The sequence below is a fragment of the Solea solea genome, chromosome 18 (assembly GCF_958295425.1).
Source record: "Solea solea chromosome 18, fSolSol10.1, whole genome shotgun sequence".
Classification (NCBI taxonomy): domain Eukaryota; kingdom Metazoa; phylum Chordata; class Actinopteri; order Pleuronectiformes; family Soleidae; genus Solea; species Solea solea.
In genome coordinates, this window is record NC_081151.1 from 1,799,365 (window position 1) to 1,815,611 (window position 16,247).

General features: G+C 44.7%; 1 protein-coding gene across 2 annotated transcripts in view; it reads left to right on the plus strand.

Annotated features, from left to right (window-relative positions):
- The window catches only part of daam2 (dishevelled associated activator of morphogenesis 2), an 81,758-nt gene continuing 65,511 nt past the window's right edge, over positions 1 to 16,247 (plus strand). The window contains exon 1 of one of the 2 annotated variants that reach the window (XM_058614735.1): positions 1 to 294. The gene's annotated coding sequence lies outside the window, so the exon portion shown is untranslated. The remainder of the gene's footprint in view (positions 295 to 16,247) is intronic. The other variant, XM_058614733.1, reaches the window with a different exon arrangement.

Below are 16,247 nucleotides of genomic sequence, written 5' to 3' on the forward strand. Positions count from 1 at the left end.
CAGTGACAGAGTGCGGTAGCTTTAAGAGTGGAGGAGGCGTGGTGCTGCTGTTGTGACTGACTTGTCAGCTCCTTCACTCCACTATCACTCAGCTGAATGAACAGCCTCGTTCAGCCAACACGGGCCATCTCTCTCGCTCTCTCTCTCACACACACACACACACACTCTCCGTCTTTATCCACACACACACGCACTCACGCCGTGTGCTCGTTCGCCTCCTGACTGCGACCCGGGATTATAATCGTTGTCCTTCTCCACCGCGCACTGACTGTTTCTGCGTCACGAAGCCTGGAGGTAAGTCCACAGCCTGTGAAGTGATGGTGCTCACCCGTGTTTCCTCCCCAGCTTTGACCGTGGATGCAGAGGGGAGTCATTGTAACACTGGACTGTATGTTGATGATGATGATGATGATGATAACGCGTGGACGTGTGCTGTCACATTTAAGAGGAGAACGTGATGTGCGCGTGCTGTTTGCATGTCAGTTAATATCCTGCACGTGAGCTGAAGCCTGACAGTCTGTAAAATGCTCGTGAATGGAAGAGAAACACAAACATGTGTTAATTCTGCTCTTTAAGCATCAAATTGAACGTGTTATTGACCGCCATTATATGCGCAATGGGTCATTTATGCGCGGTTTTGCGCATCCATCGCGCGTCCGTGTGGGATTTGAAGACACGCGGATAATACACCTGCGTGTTTGATGATGATGATGATGATGATGGATTTTGTTTAGTTTTCACGCACGATCTGACCTCTGCTGTGGAGCTGCGCTGTGTGTGTGTGTGTGTGTGTGTGTGTGTTTCTGGGCGCAGGAGAGAGACGTCAGTGCGTGTGTCCGTCCAAAGAGGGCGCTGTTCCGTCATCATTACAGTGGCTGCTTTACCCACAGTGGGACAAAAAAGGAAAAACAAAGTCATTGCAGTTTTACAGTAAAGTTTTCTCCTCAGATGTAGTCACAGACTTTCTGTTTTCTCTGGTCAAATATTTTGATTTAGTTTGAAGAAAAATAAAATGGAGATTTAAGATGTTCATAATTGGGAATATACGGGACAAGTGGAGTTAGTTGTCTGCAAACAGTCAATTTATGAGTAGTTTAAGTGATTAATTTTCCCTTTTTTTGCTCCTCTGACAAGGAAACAATAGAAAAATGGTTTCTCTGTCAGTTTGTTGGGATTGTGGAGAAAACATCTAAGGTCATTGTCATTTTTCTTGACTGGACCAAACAACTACTACTCCTCAGTAGAATCAGTACATGCCATGTGGGCAGATGTATTTCTGTTCTCGTGAGCTAAATTTGGCTGGAACGACGTTGCATGTCGTGCCTCTCACTGAGACACCAGCACGTCTGTAACACAAAACCAGTGTCTGCTCGTATCCCAGAAAAAAGGATCTGCTCTGCAACGACTCGAGCTCCCACGTCAGTTCCCCGGTTGTTTTTCTTCCTCATAAAACACATCGTTCTGTATTTTTAATCAGGAGCATTGAGGTAAATGCTTGTACTCTTCAGGGCATCCGTGGCTCTTAAAACCCACGCTGCTGCTGCTGCTGCTGCTGCTGAGTCTGTTTATAAGACGGGAAGGCATCAACCACTATTTACTGAACATCTGGCAGGGATGCAGCGTTGGGTCCTCTTGGCCAGTTGTTGAGTCTTTACGAGCACAGCACCACGCTAAGCACAGAATCCTTCCCTCTTCCTCCTCCTCCTCCTCCTCCTCACCAGCGTTGCCTAAGGAGCACTTTGCATCCACTACATTTTCTCCTTCTGGATCAAGATTGTGCTGCTTGGAAGCATCAAGTAAAGCCACAGTGATCCTTAACTGTTTGGCTCCAGTTCAGAGAAATAGGAGCAAAGAAAAACCTAACACCAATGATTATGGGTGAAAGGATTGGAACAGAAACAACATTTTAATCATGCTAATCCTCCGGGAGTAAGTGGCTCGCAGGATTTGTCCATGTAAGGCTGCTGAGAGGAATTTATTATCAAAGTGTAAAAGCACATACTTTACCCACTGAACCACCTGACGTGTGTTCATGGAAGACATCGCATGGATTCATTGAAAAGCCTTCCACTATAGCAGAGCTGCAGTCCAGTGAGCCGTTAATGCGCTTTAAGCCTTTTCACAGACTCAGCCATGTAAAATCATAAATATAAAACAGGGGATATTTGCCTGTTTACTCTCAAGTCTGACCAGAGCAGCTGCTCCGGCAATTTGGCCGGGGTATTTTAAGGTCCCCCTCTTTTGATTATGCTGCATAATCCTTGTCCAGCTACCTGTCTGCGTGTGTGTGTGTGTGTTCAGAGGGAAGAAAAATAACTCTGGGGTCCAAGAGTAACAAGGCCACTGGGCTGAGGTGTTCTGCTTTTGGCTGGGCCCCTGCTGACTGGGCGGAAGGTGCAGAACGCTTGGTCGTCTGCCTGTGGGTGGAAGCGTGACTGGAAGCCTCGCTCGGCTCAGGGTGGCTGCGTGTGTGCGACCAGGTAGCAGAGCGGGCCACACATGGTTCTGCTGTGTCTGAGTCTGAGACTTTTTCAGAGCGCTGCCAGCGGGGCAAAGACGGGGGCCATTGTTCCTCACCAGCCACTAACATAGAGTTTTAATGACTTCCAACAAGGCCTGATGTTTTTGTTGGCGTTCGCCTCTGGTGTGGTGGGCAGGACCTCAGGTGGGCCGGAGGTCTGTGCCTGCTGCAGGGAGGGAGTGCATGTCGCGCGTGTTGATGCATAGAAGCAGCGTAACTTTGGTGATATTGGTTAAATTAATACGATTTTAAAACCTTAATATCACATAAATGGTTCTCTAAGCACAGGCTGCAAAGAGAGACGACTGTACGTTGGATACTGTACATTACCAACATCTTGAGAACAGTGATCATGTGGACTTATTTTAAGATAAAAAAAAGAAAAGCAGATTAGTGTAATCCTGTTAAAAGACTGTATTACCCTGATAATGGTATTGTATATACTCAAAGCTGTGATATTGGTATCGGTATGGAGCGAGCCCTAAACCAAACCACTGGTTCTGTGATTTAGACATAAATAAGTATGCGACCCGTTCATATAACAATAGACTAAAAAAATGATCCTCACATCATCTGTGTGTAGCACTTCCATCAAACTTCGCCCAATAACATTCCAATCCAATGGCTTTCTCATAATAAAACGTGCTTAGTTCTGCCAGCTCTTGGCTCTTCTTCATTTGTCTTTCTTCTCTTAACCCATCACTAACATGCAGAGAGTGGCCACACAGCACACACACACACACACACAGACAGACAGACAGACAGACAGACACACAGCACAGACAGACAGACAGACAGTCTCTGCTGCAGACCACTCTTCCCTTCGTGCGGTGGATCTGCAGGCAGCACGCTGGCTTACTGTATCTGTGCTGAGTTTCTGGCACAGGGTGAAGGCGTCTGGGAGTAATTAGCTGTGTGAGGGTATAATCCTGCCCCAGACACACTGTTGCATCTGTTAAAACCCCCCCACCAACCCACCCTGTCGCTCATGCTCATCTCAGTCACCCCACACTTTACTGTCACTTCCATTTATTGATGTCAAAAATCAGGGAAAGTGGAGTGGTGTACAGATTTGTTGTTGCAGGAGAGAGGGGGGGTTGGGGGCAACCTTCTTTTACCACCACGTGCAGCGCCAACTCTCTGAAATGAAGGGTTTAAAAATAGAACACACGCAGAGTTTGGATCTTTTTTTTGGTGTGTGTCCAATGCCTGCACATCACGTAGACAATGAATCAGATTCATACTTAATAACTTAAGTATTGCTTTTTGGAGAACTAGACAAAGAGTGGGAGGGTTTTGGATGTTGAATGCAAAGGTAGATAAATGCATTCAGATCTTAGTAACACACCTTGGATGAGGGATTCTAGAGCAGTCGTGGCCTGAGATCAGCTTCTGCAGGACTAGGGCTTGTGTACAGGATGGCTGATTGCTGATGGGTGATTGCAAAGGGTTCTGGTCTGTTTGTTCCATACAGAAGTGAGGTTGTTCTCTGCCATGAATAAGTCCTGTTGGAGAGGAACTGCAGCGTGGCAGGAATGCCCGGGTGTGCTCGAAACCATTTGCATCACATCAGCCTGAACTTTACCCAGCTGCGAAGACGTCTTTGATATAATCTGAATGCACTCGTGTTGGCGTTTCGTCGCAGTCACATGACGATCGTATCGCTCTTGCATCACACCTTCTGTGTTCTTCATAGAATTGTGTGGTTTGAGCAACATGTGTGCAGAGCTGTCACATCGGCTTTTGTGCTCGGGACGTGCACCGGATGCTTTCAGACACAATAGTTCCAGGTCACCTGATGTGGAAGCGGTTCCTGGTGGATCGTGTGAATAAAATACAAGCGTTCTCGTGGCAAGAGGCATGTTCCATCAGTCACAAGCATCAAACACATGATGATAATGTACAAGACACTTCTTCTACCATCCCCTTTGTTCCTGTTGTCACTCACTCACACAGTCACATCCTCGCTCCAGATGTCAGACAGCACATGTGGTTCATTAAACCCTCATACACACCCCAGACCCTTCATTATGGAATAGAAAGGCAAAGTTGTGTTAGTGCCGTGCAATAATTGGGAACTCCTGCCATTGTTGTGTTGTGGGGGAAACAGTAGCTCTGTGCCTTGACAACCTGATTCGTCGTTTCCATCACTGGTTCTTATTAAAAGGCAATTTTTGACTCCGCCTCACCGTGCATTGTTGTGATTCTGTGGTGGAGGGGAGGGCTTCCAGCCGCAGTAAAGGTGGTATTTCTGAGTTAACTATGCATGAAGTCTGATATCTGAGTCTTCAATAATATCGGGGCTAAACATACGGGGAATAGATGTTTGCGTAACATTACCTCTCTAATATCTTGAGGAGTTATTTTCCACGATTGTACCGCTGGTGGGTAAGTAAGTGGTTGAGTATCATAACATGTCTTCACATCCCAACAGCTCGCTCCCGATACCGCTCTCTTGTTTCCAAACGTGTCCCCCTCCTCCCTCCTCCCTCCTCCATCACCCAGACGTCTAATACAATACAGTAATTGTTTTGGTTCCGTGTCTCCATGTAGTCACAGGCAATTAGCTCGCGTCAAAATAGGCTGCAAGATGGAGGGCTGAGGTTTGGGCACCCGAGTCCCTTACTCCTGCCCTGTTCTCTTGGCCAGTGTTACCATGAGCTACCGGCAAAAAAAAAAGAAAAAAAGGCAAGTTTGGTTTTGACAGTAGATGGAAGGGAAGAGGGGGAGTGGGGTGGACCTGTGCATGTGCTACCTCACTGAGCACAAAGCAGCTCTTTCACTTGGGACATGGAGCACATGTGGAAGCATTTATCAAATCTCCAGTGCGTCAGTCCCCTGTATTCGCTCAGCTGCAGGTTTCCTCTCACCTCCGCACTTCACATTCACTTTCCCTCTAGCTTGCTGTTGGAAAGCTGAGCCTGGAGATGCTCCTCTTTTGGCCCTGGCTGCTCCTTGGTACTCCTCAGACCATAAATAAACCTTGAGGTCCACTCGTATACGCATGCTTGAAAAAACTTGTAGATGTTCCGGTTTGACCATGTGGCCTGTTCCACTGGACATGACTGACCAATGTGACTATTACTTTGGGACCTCAAATTACCACCTACGTGCATCAGTGTAGGTAGAACATTTCCTAGTGATGCCTGTGTTCTCATTGGGCCAGCTCACTTTAAAATCACTCATTTTGATCTAGCTTTTTAAAAGCATTTTTAGTGAAAGTTACGTGACTTTAATTTGAGGGCTGCGTTTACTTGCTTTTCTTTGAATGAATGTGTATCTGCAAGAAAAACACTATTTTAACAGTAAAACAATGCCAGTGTGACATCATCTGCGAGGATTGGCCTCTGAACTGCACAGCTGGGTGTAGATAAAGGAGCAGCTTGGATGTTTATTTTTTTCCCCTTCTGCATTCCAGCTTCTTATTTATAATGGCAATGATATCCAGCTCAGGGGGTTACTTCTATAAAAGGAAGTTTGAAGACTTTTGCCGACCCACTCGAAAGGAGGCTCGCATGCCACATTTTCTCAGGATGTAACCTTTAGATTTCCAATAGAGGGACGTCAGTCACATTGCAAAAGACTGTGAGTTTGGTTTAGGTCACAGACAGTAAGATATGTGATTGAGGACTTGGGGTCCTGCTTTTGGACCAACCAAGAGTATCCTCAAAGGTTGGAGGGTGCTAGAGTATGAAGTTCTGGTTTTTAGTGTAAAAAAAGTAGATGTAGTTCTTAATCAGACCAATATTTGTCTTGCAAATACACTCCACGTATCATTAACTGTGGTGATCTTTGAACCCTGACCTTATTCAACGGCCCAGCTGTTCATCTAAGAAATAGATTTTGTTTACAAAGAGCTCGTCAGTGCTTTAGATTGAATTATCTTGACCTTTTGGGGTAGGTGTTGAGTGGCATGCAGTGTCTGCAGTCTTATGGCCAAGTCAAACGAATGACAAATCGTTTGGCTCCGATTGTCAGCTCTTGAGTTTTTATCTTGCATTTTTTGGATTAAATCTTTTGTAAATGACACTAAACTCCTCGACGCTAACAATCCAGATGTCCTCAGTGGCCTGACACCCTGTTTAATGCGTAGCAGATGGTATTTGTAGTGGTGGATTGTGCTGAAAACAGATTACCTTAATGAGGTCATTTACCAGTGAACTGTGTGGGTCTGGCCAAATGATTTGGTGGTGGTTTCTAAAAGTTTACTGAAGGTTACTCCTGGGTTAAACATGGAAGAGCACTGTTTGTCAATAGAGTGCATTCACTTAAGATATGGCATAGCATTTACTTCTTTGGGTCTGTTATTGTAACATCAGATCTTCTTCCTCTTTCCCTCCCTCCATCTCCTTGGTGGAAAGGGGTCTTTTTCTGCTGCCCTGTGCAGCTCTGTTTGTGTGTTTGATTGTGGGAAAGTTTCTCAGCTGTCCGTGAGAGTCCCCCGCTCTCTGGACTGACTTTTCCCTTGGGGTCCTCCAGGCTCTCAGAGGCTGAGCCCCACCACTGTTCTGGGGCCCCTTTCCTGCCAGCAACCCCTAGTGGTAGCAAAATCCCTCTGCCCTGTGTTTGCGTCCCAATCCTCTTGTCACACAGTTGATCTTTTGTAAAAAAGGAATAGGAAGATCGTTAATAATTACAGTACATTGACCTGTGGCAAACACTCCAACATCAATACAGGTGATATGAAGACATGGATCTTGATTTTTCTTCAAAGCTGAATATACTGAAAGAGTGTCTTCATCTATATGAAACCCCCCAAATGACTTTAAACACTGTAATACACACTCCAGGCCTATGTGTGGCGCTGTAGTGCTGCTTGAGCATGCACATCCGGCATGTGCGCTACAATTTATTACATAAAGCTAAAGTATAAATGACTATGTATGCAATCACAGAAACGGAGACACAATGAAGAAAGCCAGCGGGGCAATGGAAAGAAAATTGGTTATCGTAAAGTAAATAGACCAAACGATCCCAAGAAGAGGAAGATGAAATGAACAATGAACATAGGCAACAGCAATGCAAGAGAGAGATGGGATTATGACATCATTGTTTTCACTACTGTTTTCCTAATCTAATCTCCCAAAACGCTGTTTCAGTGTAAATGAAATGCAGATACAATAAAAAAAAACTTTATACGACTTACTGTCGTGTGGACGGTCCCCAGGACAGAGAGCTTCAACAGTTGTCTGCAGAAATTGGAGAACATGCCAAAAAGAAGGACCATCTCAACAGCCTTCATCAATCAAGCCATTATGGTTGATCGATTAGATGGAAAATTGTCAAAGAACAAATTGGAGGGATATTTGGAAAGAGAAGAAGAGACGAATGAAAGAGAAGAAGGCAGTAATGCATTACAAATGCCAACTGGGCTCGTACACCAAGACTAACAACACCTTGAGAACAAGGCATATGACGACCTGCTCGGAGCCGATGATCAAAAAAACCAAAGCAGACCTGTGCTCTCTTTGGCAGAACTCTGGCAGAGCTCTGGTGTTTAGAGAATGAAGCTGTGAGGGAGCTTCTGATTGTCAGGGACAGGGAGACGGAGCAGAGTGAACACAGCCTGATCCAGAATGCATGTAACCTGAGGCTATACAACGATGACCCTCAGCCAAAACGACACTGGATAGCAGCTCACAGACTCTGCACTTGAGAGGATCTGCCTGGAAGAATGGGCTAAACTGCTTGAATGGAGGTGCACAGAGTTTGTACACTTGCCCAAGACGACTCTGAGCTTTAACCGCTGCCAAAGGAGCTTTCACAGAGAAGTGATGTCATGCTCTTTTGTTAATATTTGTAATATAAACAACCTTTACTGGTCATACTGGATTATTGGCTGTATGTTGATGAGACGTTGCAATTTTGTCCGTGCATGGAGGGGTCAAAAATATTTAAGTGACCAGGTTTTCATCTATAATCCATCAATCTATCTTCGTCCTCTCATCACCTGTGTGGTTTCTGGAAGCCTTTTTGATCATAAATGACTTGACATTAAAGGTTGTGTATACATGCAATATCAGACTGGATTTCAGGAGTGATCTTGCTTTGTTTTAAAGGCTATTAAACTTTGTGGGCTCAACACCATCATAACTCTTGCCAAGACTTTTTGGATAACAAAATATGGCCGCCTCTGTAGCTTCTCATGCATTTCTTTGCAATCGTGTCATGACTTCATGGTGCAGTTTAAAGCTCGTAAGTAGAATAGAAGGCTGTGACTGGCACTTTTACTGTCCTCTGCAGACCTTTAATGAATCATCTGACCGAACTGCAACATTCTGTTGGAACTGAGAGAATCAGGAGTGATGACAAATGGCAACGTAACAGATAAACACATCTGACCGTTGTACCTGAGCCATACATCCTTCTTCCCTGGTCACTTCTTTTCAAAAACTCCTTTTCACCAAGTGACAGGTTGGCAACAACTGAAGCATTCAGTGGCCGTATGAATAGGGGCCTGTCTCTGGAGAGGCTTGGTGAAGTGGGGCCTTTTGCTTTTATCCCTCCAGAGAGGGAGATTGATCTCGCACAGGTCTGCACCGGCAGTGAACTTCAAATGCACTGTTGAAAGGCAAGGCGTTTATTTGTACTGCATTACAAACTGTGTCCCCTTTCCCAGATTTAGCGTCTGCAGTTGCTCTCCATCATCTGTGAGCATTATCGGAGCCACATTCCTCTCGCTCTACTTTTGTCTTTGCTACATTTGTCTTTAACAGTGACTCTTGACCTGCTCTTTGGTATTTTTAGATTGTTTATGGTTGTCAAAGAAGAAGAAGAAGAAACTCTCTTTGTGTGCTTCCCCTGATCAATACTGATGTAAAACACAGGTTCTCATGTAGATCTTAGCTTTTCTTTGGCGAGGAAGCCTGTTAAAACAGTCGTTGACCTCCTTTGACATACGCCCCATCCCTCTCCTGTGGTATATATCACATGTGGACACCAGGTGACTCCCTTAGTGCCGTTTCCCTGGTTACTAAAATATTGACCCCCCTCCAGATCCTCCTCCTCCTCCTCATTTTCCTTTGCACTGTACAGTAGCCTCTCGTAGCACAGTGCTGTTTTTCTTCTTCGTCTTCCACGTGTATAAACCAGGAGACTATCTGCCATCAGCATTCAGGAAGTGTGGGGGTAAACAAATCACAGGAGCCAGCAGGGGAAACTCGGATGACCCCATCATTCCCTAGCAACCATACAGAGCAGGTTCTGTTTGGGCAGTGTCTGTATATGTGTGCATTGTGTGTGCGGTGGTTGTTTGTGTTTATATGTCGCGGCAAAACGTGCAACTTTGATATTGTGGGTTGGAAAAATCAAGCGGGGTTCAGCTTCCTTTTTTATTTTAAGCACTGTATAATCACTCACTTTTCCAGATGGCATGTGATAGAAGTCCTTTCCAATCACTCATTAGACTTATTCACCAAGTCATTTAGAGTTTTACTCCATACTTGAAGTTATTTGCTAGTATGGTTAAGTAGTTATGTGCTTTTGTGCTGTTTGCTGTGGTTTCTGTGACCATTCCTGACGTACAGTTAAAGGTTATGGGTGCCTTCTTGTCACAGGGATACAGAGACACACGTGTTGATAGGTTCACCCTCTCAGCAAAGCAGAAATGGAGAGAGAGAGAAAACCCATGAACCACTGATTGGTGTGTAAATGTCAAATCCATCTGACTCCGTCTGGCAAATGCAGAATGCAGAAATTGGCAGTCTCCTTCTCTTCAACAGTTTGCTTGCACTGTTCATTTCCACGCAGTATCAGAGCCTGTAATATTTCTTCCGACAGCATTCCATCTTGAAAATGGCTTTTTAAAGTGGAGTCTCATTCCATCATCACAGTTCATTACCCCCTGCTGGCACATTGTCCAGATGATTTAGCTGTGCCATGTAGCCTGAGGAGGCTGAAAGATACTGTGATCATTAGGGGAAAGGGGCAACACCGTGGCAGTTACACTCCCAGGGTAAAGCCATGCCTGTGGCCACATCTACTGGGATCGATGGTAGCAGTGGGAGGTGGATTAGAGGCTTTAGAAAGACTGGAGTCGCATAACTGATGCAAACGTACCCATGCACTCATGACCACCCTCCACGCTGCTGCACTGACAAACAAAATCCATAAGTAATTGGTGCTATTACAATGGCACAGAGATCAACTAGAAGAAGTGGGTTTGGTTAATAGTGAAGAAAATTGAGCTGCAACTTAAACTTGAAAGCCTTGATGAAAATATTCTGGGAATAATGACTCGAATCCAATTAGTCAATGATAATTAAATGAGATTTTCCAAAGGAGTTGAGTAGGTGTATAAGCGCTCCTGTTAAGTCAATTAAACTTGAGCTTAACCACTGCTGAGGCACTCAGAGCAATCTGCAGTGCAGAGAAAGTGTGATGGAGCTCCAAAATTTAAAGATGAAAGCATGATTATTTCAAAGGATCTTGTATGATTCATTTTGCCTAATTTATTTTTCATTTTTTTCACAAATTGCTCCAGGCTTTCTTCTGTGCTTCACGTCCTCCTCCCTGTCTCTCTCTTTCTTGGATCTCCACCTCTCTTGTGCTGCACCATGATTTGCTGCCAGGTTGTCTTGGCGACAGTCCGCAGCACATAAACTGGGCAATGCTCGGGGAGCTCTGTGCCATGAAGGCAGGAAATCTAGCACATTCTTTATCTCGCACTCTTTGGATGTTGCGTCCGTGTCCCTCAGCAGTGGAGCAGGAACCACATGAACTTTCTCTCGGCTCCGTTTTCCACCTTTTTAGCCAGTGAGAAACGAAATTGTTGAGTTATGAGCAATCTGCACTTTTTTTGCAATTAGTGGCTGAATGCAAACAAGAAAGACGCTGAAATAAGGAGCAGTGGTGCGATGGAAACATCAGCGTATGATGCATTGCAGAAATCAGTGAACATCCCTACTTACAGTATTATACTAAGCCTTCTTTCTTTTTGGTGTCAGACCTTTGGACCTCACACGACATGCACACACACTGAAGTATAGCACGTGTGAATGAAAATGGTCACACACACACACACACACACACACACCCTTACCCGTCTTAACCTTGCCTTCCTGACATTCCTTCCAAGAGCCTGAGGAAGAGGAAAGGGCTCTGCTGTCCTGGCTCATGAAACTGAGTGGAGGAAAGAATCCCTGCTGCGATTCATTTGAGTCCTGCATACATTTGAAAAAACACATACAATGCAAACTCACTTAGAACACAGTTTGACAAAGTATTAAAACAGATGCTGGTCATAAATCTGTCTCCTGCTTTTGGCTACTGGTCAGTAGTGTGCAGTACATTTCCCGGACTTATCTTCCCCTTCTTTCTTTTCATTCGATTTCTCTTCCACTCAGAAGTAGTATATCAATTGTCAGGGCAGTTACTGTTGTTTATTTTTAGCAGTGGTATTAGAGTTCCGATGAACACTGGGTGACACCTCTCACAGGTGTGTCCTGTGAAAGTGGAACAGTAGGCCAAAGCTGAGGAAGCCACTTTGATTTCCCCAGAGAATATTGTCCCTCAAAGACGAGGCTGTTGACATCATGAAGTTGCTGTTCTTTCATTGATCTGCTCCCTTCTTCCTTCAATCGATGCTCATGTATATTGATGTGGTTGCTGTGGGCGGTGTTGAAGTGAATGGGATGAATGCTGTGAACCGAGGGTCAGTGAGTTCTCTCATATCTTGCCATGCATCTTGCAGGGCGGCAGTCTCTGTGCACCACAGTGACCGTCGTGGTCATAATAATGCCAGATCTCACTAAAGTCTCTCCTGTCTCGGGAGGTGAAAAAAAAGTCAGACTCATTGTTCTAGGAAGGAAACTAAGATGCAGGGAGAGGAAAAGCTGCAGGGGAAAAAAATGCTGACCCACATATTTGTTGCAGCAAGCAATGGGACAACAATTTCGAGGCCCGACCTGACCGTTTAACTTAAATAGCGTGTAATCAGAACAATGTGTGTTGATTGTGTGCACCGCCGGAGCAGATGTGATTAAACCAGATTTGTACGACTGAGGTCAAAGTTTGTTTGTTTTTTTGACATTTTCTGAGCAGGTTTTTATCCTATTTAAGATTCACAAACTCAGCAGCTGCTCACTGAGGGAAGACTGTTCTTTGCCCATTACCTGCACACACGTTCATGTAGTGCTAAGCATTTTTTTAAGAATGAGTAAGGAAACATCTGCACCACATTAAATTAAATACTGTATATAGTAACTGAATAATGTCTGTAGTTTTGGATGCTACACATGACTGCAGTTAGACTGTCCTTGAGGATACAGGGCTCACTGAGTTCAGTAGAGGTTGAACTATCTTATTTGACATCCAATACAAACGTGGAGCAGATGAACGAAGACACTTTGTTTCTCCTCGAAGGCCTTGAGGTCTGTGGTCTGAAGTTTGAAGAGTGTTGTCTAACACGTTTCCAAGAGCACATATTAACGTATTTGACAAGTTTCTAACGTGTTTACAGACCGTGTTTATTTTCTACTGAAATTGAAACCATACAAACATGGTATGACACTTTTTTGAGTAATCAGCCGGCCTGCAGCCACTGCTGCTGTCGTTCATCTGCTTCAAGGTTTGATGTGTTGTGTGTTGAGTGATAGTCGTCGTAATAAGTGATCGTTATGATCGTAACAAGAGTTGTGTGAGTTATTGGTGCCTTTCTGTCGTTTTTGATCCAGTCTCCTCTGACGTCAGGACAGAAAATATGGATCTATTTCAGACTCCTCTGTTACTCTAGAGATGTTATGTATGAACATCTCAGCAGATCAGCAGTTTCTCAGATCGTCTTTATCATTTCTCCAAGTCTGAATGCAGTGAATCTCTGCTTCTATGTGATTGGCTGATGAGATATTTGCTCAAACATCCGTCGCTAAGCGCAGAGCCCCGTTTGTGAGCTGGATTTCAGAAGCTTTTCAGGTGTGCCTGTGTCCATGTCTGTCCAAGTGTGTGGGACCGTCTTGTCGGTGTGTGTGTGTGTGTGTGTGTGTGTGTGTGTGTGTCATAAAGAAGCCAGATGGATTTCAGTGGCACGTGTGGCTGCCGCTCCAGGAGCCTGCCCTGGGCTCAGCTGGCTTTAATCAACACCATCATTTACCTCTCGTGTGGGTAATCGGTGCACAATGGCTGCCTCAGCAACGCTCCCCTGCGCCCCTGTTGCCCCAGCATCCCCTCCACACAGCGTGATGCTATAGCTGCCTCTCACACAGCGTGTGCGGGTACATGTATGCCTTTCACTCACGCTTTGGCATATTAACACACCTAAAACACACCTAAACCTCACAGCACGCTAGAGCTTCACTTTAAAAACACCTTATTTTCAAAGGTCGGCCATCGGTTATAATAATGTGTTTTTAATGTCTACTATGTCTAAGGTATTGTCTTTTCTTATGTAATAGTATTCTTGTGTAATTGTTCATCCAACAGATGGTAGACATGGACAGTTTCCTCTGCCTCTGTGATTTAGTTTTTTTGTGCCCTGTGACATTGACGGGAAAGAATGAAGTGACAATTAAGACTGGGTTCTTATCGGTCTCGCTTGGTCTGAGCTCGCGGCTTCCTGTAGACATGGGCAGAGCAGTGATGTAGTCCTGACTCAGCCCTGAAGCTCTGCCTCTTGATCGGTGTGTTCCTCTGAAGCCACTCAGGAAACATGTTGACCCAGTGGATAAGAGCATAATCCATGTGACGGTTCACTGCAGAATAACTTTTAGGGAGCCCCGTCTCAGCTGGGGAGCAGGATGTGGTATGTAGCTATTAAAATTAGGGGAGAGTAAAGCGGTGTAATTGGACGTCTGATTCTTCCCACCAAATAATTCTTTGTGTGCTTGAGTGATGCTCAATGTCTGGCTGTTACTTGGGTGTCAATATGATATTAGCTCTTCTCCCCTTTCTGATATTGGGAATGATGCGTGCTTCTTACCACACAGACGTGTTGGTAGTTTGGAATGAGCGGTGGCTCAGGACAGAGTGTTCTGACCCACTATTGAAATAAACAGGAAGTGTTTGTTATTTTTCTGTCATCTCTGGAGAGCTCATGAAATGGTTCCAGTGCAGTACAGTTCAACACCCAAGCAGCTCATCATTCCAATCATTACATCTACCACGGAATAGAGAGAGAGGGGGAGTGAGATCAAAGTGGTAAAAAAGAAGGCAGTTTGGGATTTATTTTCAGCCATGTCGCTCACAATAAATAGTGGCTTTGACTGTGTTCGTTGGACCCATTATGGTCGAGCCAGTCCAAACGGTTTAAGAACAAAATTGGAGGGCTATTTTTAGCTAACCCACTTCCTCTGGTTTGTGATAAAATCTTGCAAGTGAGGATTTTGTGCGTGTGTCACGGTGGCTTGAAAGATTTGGTCAGTTGTTGCCGTTGCTGTCACAGCGTCTCACTAATTCAAAATGACAACTGTGCTTTGTTTATGTAGCTCATACCTCTTTGGCCATGGGCATTAGAAAATCAGAAGTTGAGAAGTGTGTGAGTTTGAAGCTCCAACCTGCAATTTCCTGCTGTGGTGAACAACAAACACACGCTGATCACTGCTACCCTCAGTCTAGAGTAACATGACCTTGGCTCTTCAGACTCAGCACTGTCTCTGTCCACCGAGGCCACCGGGTTCAAAGAGTTCCCCACCCATGACGAAAGGTCATGGGTCAAGAAAGGGGCCAAAAGGCCAAGGATGCAGACACACACCTGTTCACAGGGGGCCTCCTTTTGCACAACAGATGACTCCCAGATGTTTCCATGGAGACACTAAGAAAGCCATGGCCATGTGTGTGTGAGTGTGCATGCATGGCCATGTGCAATGCTTTTGAGGGATGTAAAAACTTGATTTACATCTATTGGAATAGATTTTGAAGAAGACGCATCATTACACCTGGAGAAGTTCAGTCGGTGAATCTTTGGTCTGTATTTAGCTCTGAAACATCAGGTCTGAGAGGATCACTGCTCTTGCGGAGGTTCTTTGGAATGATGGGATGGAAGCGGTGATAAATTGTAATGTCAGTCGGACACAGCTGAAGTTACACTCCCCATGTCGTCAGTATAACAACAACTGGAAGATGTAAACCTTGCTTTTGAATTGGACCATGTCTTTTATCATTTGCCCCTTACTCGTCTTTGCATTTCCCATTTTAAAGATCTGAAGGTGTCATGGCAGAGCAGAGCAGCACTGTATTTCAACATGAGAATAAATTATTCAAAGTCTAATAGTGATGGCCTTCATAGCCAAAGATCGGGGCCATTGCATCATTGGTTAAAATGATGAAGCTGTCATGAGTCAGTCAGCAGAAAGCTGCACTATTGTCCAAAAATGACAGCATTTAGTTGGCACATTTTCAGGCAGACAGCAGAGGTACTGTGGGAGCAGTCAAATGGGTGACCTCTGACCCTGTCCAGTCTGCCGCTTGGACAAAAGAGCCTTTTAGATGCCTAATACTTTTACAACACACCCAAAAACACTCAGTGCTCAGCTCAAATGACGGGTAATCCTGTTAAAACTCTTGTTTACTCAGAGTTAAGACTGAAAACAGAGGAGAAGACAGAGGGATGGTGATGGAGACAAATGGAAGCAGAAAGTAAGAATGCATAAAGGAAATGGTAAATCACCGAGATAGGAAAGAATGTCACCATAACAGCACAGTGACAAAAACTAGATTCATGGTTTATGGCCTTACTGTCTTTCAGTTATGTGGGTTTTTTTTTTTCCTGCATGCTTTTGAAAAATGGATAGTA